General features: G+C 46.2%; 1 non-coding gene and 1 pseudogene across 1 annotated transcript; both read left to right on the plus strand.

Moving 5' to 3' along the window:
* Positions 1-1,577: 1,577 nt before the first annotated feature.
* LOC144580212 (large ribosomal subunit protein eL42-like) lies at positions 1,578-2,255 on the plus strand (annotated as a pseudogene).
* Positions 2,256-2,484: 229 nt separating this feature from the next.
* Positions 2,485-2,591, plus strand: LOC118149310 (U6 spliceosomal RNA). The gene has a single exon (XR_004736699.1). It is a non-coding gene; the product is annotated as a U6 spliceosomal RNA (small nuclear RNA).
* Positions 2,592-6,554: the final 3,963 nt, after the last annotated feature.

Consider the following 6,554-nt stretch of genomic DNA (forward strand, 5'->3'; position numbering starts at 1 on the left):
AAAAACATAAAAAAAAAAAAAAAAAATAGCCAAGTGTGGCGGTGTGTACTTGTGGTCCTAGCTCCTCAGAAAGCTGAGGTGGGAGGGTTGCTGGTGCCTGGCAAGTTGAAGCTGCAGTGAGCTGTCATGGTGCCACTGTACTCCAGCCTGGGTGACAGAGCAAGACCCTGTCTGGGCGTGGCGGGGGGAGGGAGGGGGAGAAAAGAAAGAGAGAGAGAGAGAGAGAGAGCACTTTGGGAGGCCGAGGCAGGTGGATCACTTGAGGTCAGGAGTTTGAGACCAGCCAGGCCAACAAGGCAAACCCCCGTCTCTACTAAAAATACAAAAATTGCCAGGCACAGTGGCTCACGCCTGTAATCCCAGTATTTTGGGAGGCCGAGGCGGGAGGATCACCTGAAGTCAGGAGTTTGAGACCAGAATGACCAACATGGTAAAACCCCGTCTTAAAAAAAAGAAAACAAAAATTAGCTGGGCGTGGTGGCTCACGCCTGTAATCCCAGCCACTCAGGAGGCTGAGACACAAGAATGGCTTGAACTCAGGAGGTGGAGGTTGTTGCAGTGAGCTGAGATCACACCACTGCACTCCAGCCTGACTCCAGCAAGACTCCATCTAAAACAAAAAAGAGAGGCTGGTTGTGGTGGCTCACGCCTGTAATCCCAGCGCTTTGGGAGGCCAAGGCAGGTGGATCATTTGAGGTCAGGAGTTCCAGAGCAGCCTGACCAGCATGGTGAAACCCCATCTTTACTAAAAATTAGCCAGGTGTGGCGTTGGGAGCCTATAATCTCAGCTACTCAGGAGGCTGAGGCAGGAGAATCACCTGAAACCAGGAGGTGGAGGTTGCAAGGAGCTGAGATTGAGACTGAGTCACTGCACTCCAGCTTGTGGGAGGGAGAAGGAGAGGAAAGGGGAGGGAGAGGGAGGGGGAGAGGAAGACATGAAGGGGGAGGGGGAGAGGAAGGGGGAGGGAAGGGGAGAGAGAGAGAGGAATGGAGAGGGAGGGGGAGGGAGAGAGGAGGGGGAGGGGGAGAGAAAGGGGGAGGGGGAGAGGAGGGGTAGAGAAAGGGAGAGGAAAGGAGAGGGAGGAGGAGAGGGAGAGGAATGGAGAGGGAAGGGGAGGAGGAGAGGAATGGGGAGGGAGAGAGGAGGGGGAGGGGGAGAGAAAGGGAGAGGAAGGGGAGGGGGAGGGGGAGAGGCTGGGGAATGTGGCACTGGTTTGTCTATCTTCCTTTTGAGGTAGACTGTACGGTGGTGTACAAAAGGCAGAGGCTGGGACTAGAAAGAGGTGCCTAAGGAGAGCAGCTGTGAGAAATTTACAAGGCATCTGGACCCCTATGAGCAGTGCCAAGTTAAGGCTGGAAACCACATATTGGTACCTGTTCCCACTTGTGATTAATTAATGCTCTCCCATAAAGCAGAAGCCAACCCTCAGAAGCAGAGAAAACACATCTGTATCCTCAATACCTTGAACAACTGTTGGCATATCAACAGGCCCTCAATAAATATTTCTTGAATGAGCAAATAAACACAAAGTTTACACTGATCTAGAACCCGGGAGGGGTGAGGTGGTTGGGACCAAAGAATGAAAGATAAAGGTGACTGAGGGTGTGGCAAGTGTCTTGAGATCACTGTCCATGAAGTCCACGGTGGACAGGGAAAGACGCGAAGGCAGACTGGAAGTGTAGTGGACCCAAACTAGGTGATACAACATTGAAGAATGAATGGCAGTTTATAGGTGTTTAGAAAATGTGTGGGTTCTGGCCTGTTGCGAGGCGAGGTTTTCATCATATAGACAGACAAGCCCTTCTGCAAAGATGGTCAACGTGCCTAAAACCTGACAAACCTTCTGTAAGAAGTGTGGCAAGCATCAGCCTCACAAAGTGACACAGTAGAAGAAGGGCAAGGATTCCTTGGATGCCCAGGGAAAGAGGCGCTATGATCGGAAGCAGAGTGGCTATGGTGGGCAGACAAAGCCAATTTTCCGGAAGAAGGCTAAGACCACAAAGAAGATCGTGCTCCGGCTGGAATGTGTTGAGCCTAACTGCAGATCCAAGAGGATGCCGGCCATTAAGAGATGCAAGCATTTTGAACTGCTGGAGATAAGAAGAGAAAGGGCCAAGTGATCCACTTCTAAACTTTGGAATTTTTTCTTTTAATATTGGAAAGAAAATGTTGAAGCCATAGAAAAATTACCTGTAGGAAAATAAATACAGTGATATTCTTACGCAAAGAAAAAAAATGTTCTGAAATGAAAGCAGCAGATCTGTAGAGGAAAAGAACTACATGACAGAAGACCAAGGTTCAAGTGATTCTCCTGAGGCCGGTATTTTGAGATGCTGTATGCCTGTAGTCCTAGCTATTTGGGAGAGACTAAGGTGGGAGGATCTCTGGAGTCTAGGAGTTCAAGACTGCAGTGAGGTATGATCTCGCCATGTATAGTAGCTTGTGTGATACATCAAGACCCTGTCTCTAAAAAATAACTTAGGATGCTCGCTTCGGCAGCACATATACTAAAATTGGAACCATACAGAGAAGATTAGCATGGCCCCTGCGCAAGGATGACAGGCAAATGCATGAAGCTTTCCATATTAAAAAAAAAAAAAACAGGAAAGACAACAAAAATATGGGCAAAATAAGCAGTTATAATAGAGGACAATGGCATTATACATACATGCACACACGTATACCTATATATCTCTGTATACGCACACATGTATATGCGTGTATGTATAACTTTTGGTTATCTTTTATGCTGACAAAATTTAAATGACCAGCCCAGGCTTGGTGGCTTACGCCTGTAATCCCTGCACTTTGGGAGGCTGAGGTGGGCGGATCACTTGAGGTTAAGAGTTCGAGGCCAGCCTGGTCAACATATAGTGAAACCTTGTCTCTCCTAAAAAAAAATAAAGGCTGGATGCAGTGGCTCATGCCTGTAATCACAGCACTTTGGGAGGCCAAGGTAGATGGATCACGGAGTCAAGAGATCAAGACCATGCTGGCCAACATGGTGAAACCCCATCTCTACTAAAAATACAAAAATTAGCTGGGTGTGGTGGCACACACCTATAGTCCCAACTACTTGGGAGGCTGAAGCAGGAGAACTGCTTGAACCAGGAGGTTGCAGTGAGCTGAGATTGTGCCACTGCATTCTAGCCTGGTGACAGAGCTACACTCTAAAAAAATGAAAAATAAAAAATAAAATCAATGACCACTAATATCTAATATCAAGTATTAGGGAAGTATGGGCAAATGGCTATGGTATTCTTTTTTTTTTTTTTAAAGATGGGGTTTGCCATGATGGCCAGGCTTGAACTCCTGACCTCAGGTGATCCACCCACCTCAGCCTCCCAAAGTGCTAGGATTACAGGCGTGAGTCACAGCGCCCGGCCTGGCTATGGTATTCTTACAAGGTTGGTGGGAATATAAATCACTTTAGAGCAATCTGTAAGTACATATTAAAATTTAAAACATGCATTTCCTTTGACCTAGCAACTGAGTCTTTCAATATTTACCCTAGAGAGGCTCGGCATGGTTGCTCATGCCTGTAATCTCAGCACTTTGGGAGGCTGAGGTGGGTGGATCACCTGAGGTCAGGAGTTCATGACCAGTCTGGCCAACAAATCCCATCTCTACAAAAAAATACAAAATATAGTGTATACACACACACACACACACACACACACACACACACACACATATATATACCCTAGAGAAATATTCCCACATAACACTAAGAGGCATAAAGAATTTTCACTGAAACATTGTAAGAGCAGACAGCTGGAAACAGAATGGTTAAGTCAACTGTGATACATCCATACCATGGGATACAATATAACAGTTATTAAGAATGAGATTGCTTTATGTGTATTGACAGGCAAGTTCTCTGAAACGTGTTAAGTGTAAAGAGAAGATGTGAAATAATACAAACCATGTGATACTTTGTTTCTTTTGAGACAGGGTCTGGCTCTGTTGTTCAGGCTATCATGGCTCATTGCAGCCTTGACCTCGAGGGCTCAAGCAATCTTCCCACCTCAGTCTCCCCGTAGCTGGGACAAGTGTGTGCCACCTCACCCAGCTAATTTTTTAGTTTTTATAGAGACAGTGTCTCACTATGTTGCCCAGGATGGTTTCAAACTCCTGGCTTCAAGTGATTTTCCTGCCTTAGCCTCCCAAAGTGCTGGGATTACTGGTATGAACCGCTATGCCTGGTCCATTTATGTTTTAAAAGTGTCATTTAACTAGGTGAGTGTGGTGGCTCATGCCTGTAATCCCAGCAATTTGGGAGGCCAAGGGCGGTGGATTTCTTGAATCCAGAATTCAAGACCAGCCTAGGCAATGTGGTGAAACTGTGTCTCTGAAAAAAAAAAAAAAATTATCCAGATGTGGTGGTATGTGCCTGTAGTCCCAGCTACTCTGGGTCCAAGGTGAGAGGATTGCTTGAGCGGGGAGGCAGAGGGTGCAAGGGTGCAGTGAGCCGAGATCATGCCACCACACTCCAGCCTTGGCAACAGAGTGAGACCCTGTCGCAAAAAAGAAAGTCCCATATAACTATATATTTCTACATGTAAATACATAGAACAAAGGCTGGAAGGATACAGCATCAAAATTAAACAATGTTTATCTCTGGAAGGAATGGACCAGGACTTGGGATCATGGCAAGGATTTGGCCTTGTCTGTAGTTGTTTTTTTTTTTTTTTTTTTTTTTTTCTTTGAGAAGGAGTCTCAGTATTGCCCAGGCTGGAATGCAGTGTGTGATCTCAGCTCACTGCGCCTCCACCTCTCTGCCTTCTGGATTCACGTGATTCTCCTGCCTCAGCCTCCTGAGTAGCTGGGATTACAACCGCCAGCTAATAATTTTTGTGTGTGTGCGGTTTTTAATTTTTATTTTTTAATAGAGACAGGGTTTTGCCATGTTAGCCAGGCTGGTCTCAAACTCCTGACCTCAGGTGATCCGCCTACTTCGGTCTCCCAAAGTGCTGTGATTATAGGAATGAGCCACTACGACCGGCATTTTTTTTTGAGCCAGCCTCTTGCTCAGTCGTTCAGGCTGATCACTGCAACATCTGCCTCCTGGGTTCAAGCCATTCTCCTGCCTCAGGCTCCCGAGTAGCTGGGACTACAGGAACACACCCTGCCCAGCCAATTCTTTTTTTTTTTTTTTTTTAACCCTTCCTCCACCTGGTTTCAAACTTCTGAGCTCAGGTAATCCGCCCACCTCAGCCTCCTAAAGTGCTAGGACAAGTGTGGGCCACCACGCCCGGCCTGTAGTTTTTTTTTTTTTTTCTGAATGAAGGTTTTTGAGCTGTTATGTTTTATAAAATGAATGCATTATTATGAAATCAAAACAACCCGACCTTACCCCCAAAATACCATCTGTAGGTTTCCGTCAATTGTCAGATGGGCATTTTGCTATGTTGCCCAGGCTAGTTGCAAACTCCTGGGGCTCAAGCTCTCTTCTGCCTCAGCCTTGTGAGTAGCTGGGATGGCAGGTTTGCCCCAGCAGGCCCCGCTTAGGTGTCAGTTTGATGTGAGTCAGTTGCACACGCAGTGAAGAAAACCTAAGAGAGCCTCGGGGTCTGTTACAGTCCAGGACTGTGAGCAAGCAGGTAATGGTTTAGTTCTGTGTGGTGTGGTCAGGCCACATCTGGACCACAGTTACACAGGCACAGGGACACATTTGCGCTCATCCAGAGGGCAGTGAAGGGGATGCCAGGAGCCCACACTATGTCGGAATGGCTAATGGGAGGCCGAACGTTCGGGCTAGCAGATGGAAAAGGAAGTGGTTCTCAATCTTTGAAGTTTTCATGAGGGTGAAGAGAGCAGATGTCAAGGCAATGGAGTTATTCAAGAGACTAAATGTTCACTTTCCAGGGATACTGTGAAAAAGATTCACTGAGGCGGCATCCGTTGGAACTACTTTTTTTTTTTTTTTTTTAAGAGATTGGGTTTTGCCATGTTGCCCAGGCTGGTCTCTAACTCTGAAGCTCAAGAGATCCACCTGCCTCGGCCTCCCAAAGTGCTGGGATTACAGTATAGGGTGAGCCACGTGGCTGGCCTGGAATTAGACAATCTTAGAAATTTAGTTTCCAACTAACTTTATTTCAATGTATTTCAAATTTCCTTGGCCTCAACCAGATTTGTTGAAACTTAAGTCCCTAAAACTGTCTTTTGAGTTGCTTTATTATGGAGAGGATATTAACCAAAAGGTACTTTGGCATACTACAAAGTGGAAGGAATAATCTCGATATCGGGAGTGCCAATTGAGTGCCTCAGAGAATACAAAGATGCCCATAACTGGAATGCTTAGCAAGTACTAACTGAAGAAATATAATGAAAATTAAGGTTGAATCTGTTTTCCCCGGCCTCTGCACAGTGTATTTCAGTGGGTGTTTTCCTTGGATGTGGATCACCTTTTGGTAACAGTCTTTGCAACCACTTTAAGTAGCAAACACACTCTTGGTTCACAAATATATTAACATCAGTTTTCATCATAGGTAAGAATCTCTCTACACCACAGCCAGGGTCCACAGAGCCAGCCAGCTTGCCTCTGCGAAAG

Source organism: Callithrix jacchus, chromosome 18 (genome assembly GCF_049354715.1).
Source record: "Callithrix jacchus isolate 240 chromosome 18, calJac240_pri, whole genome shotgun sequence".
Lineage (NCBI taxonomy): Eukaryota > Metazoa > Chordata > Mammalia > Primates > Cebidae > Callithrix > Callithrix jacchus.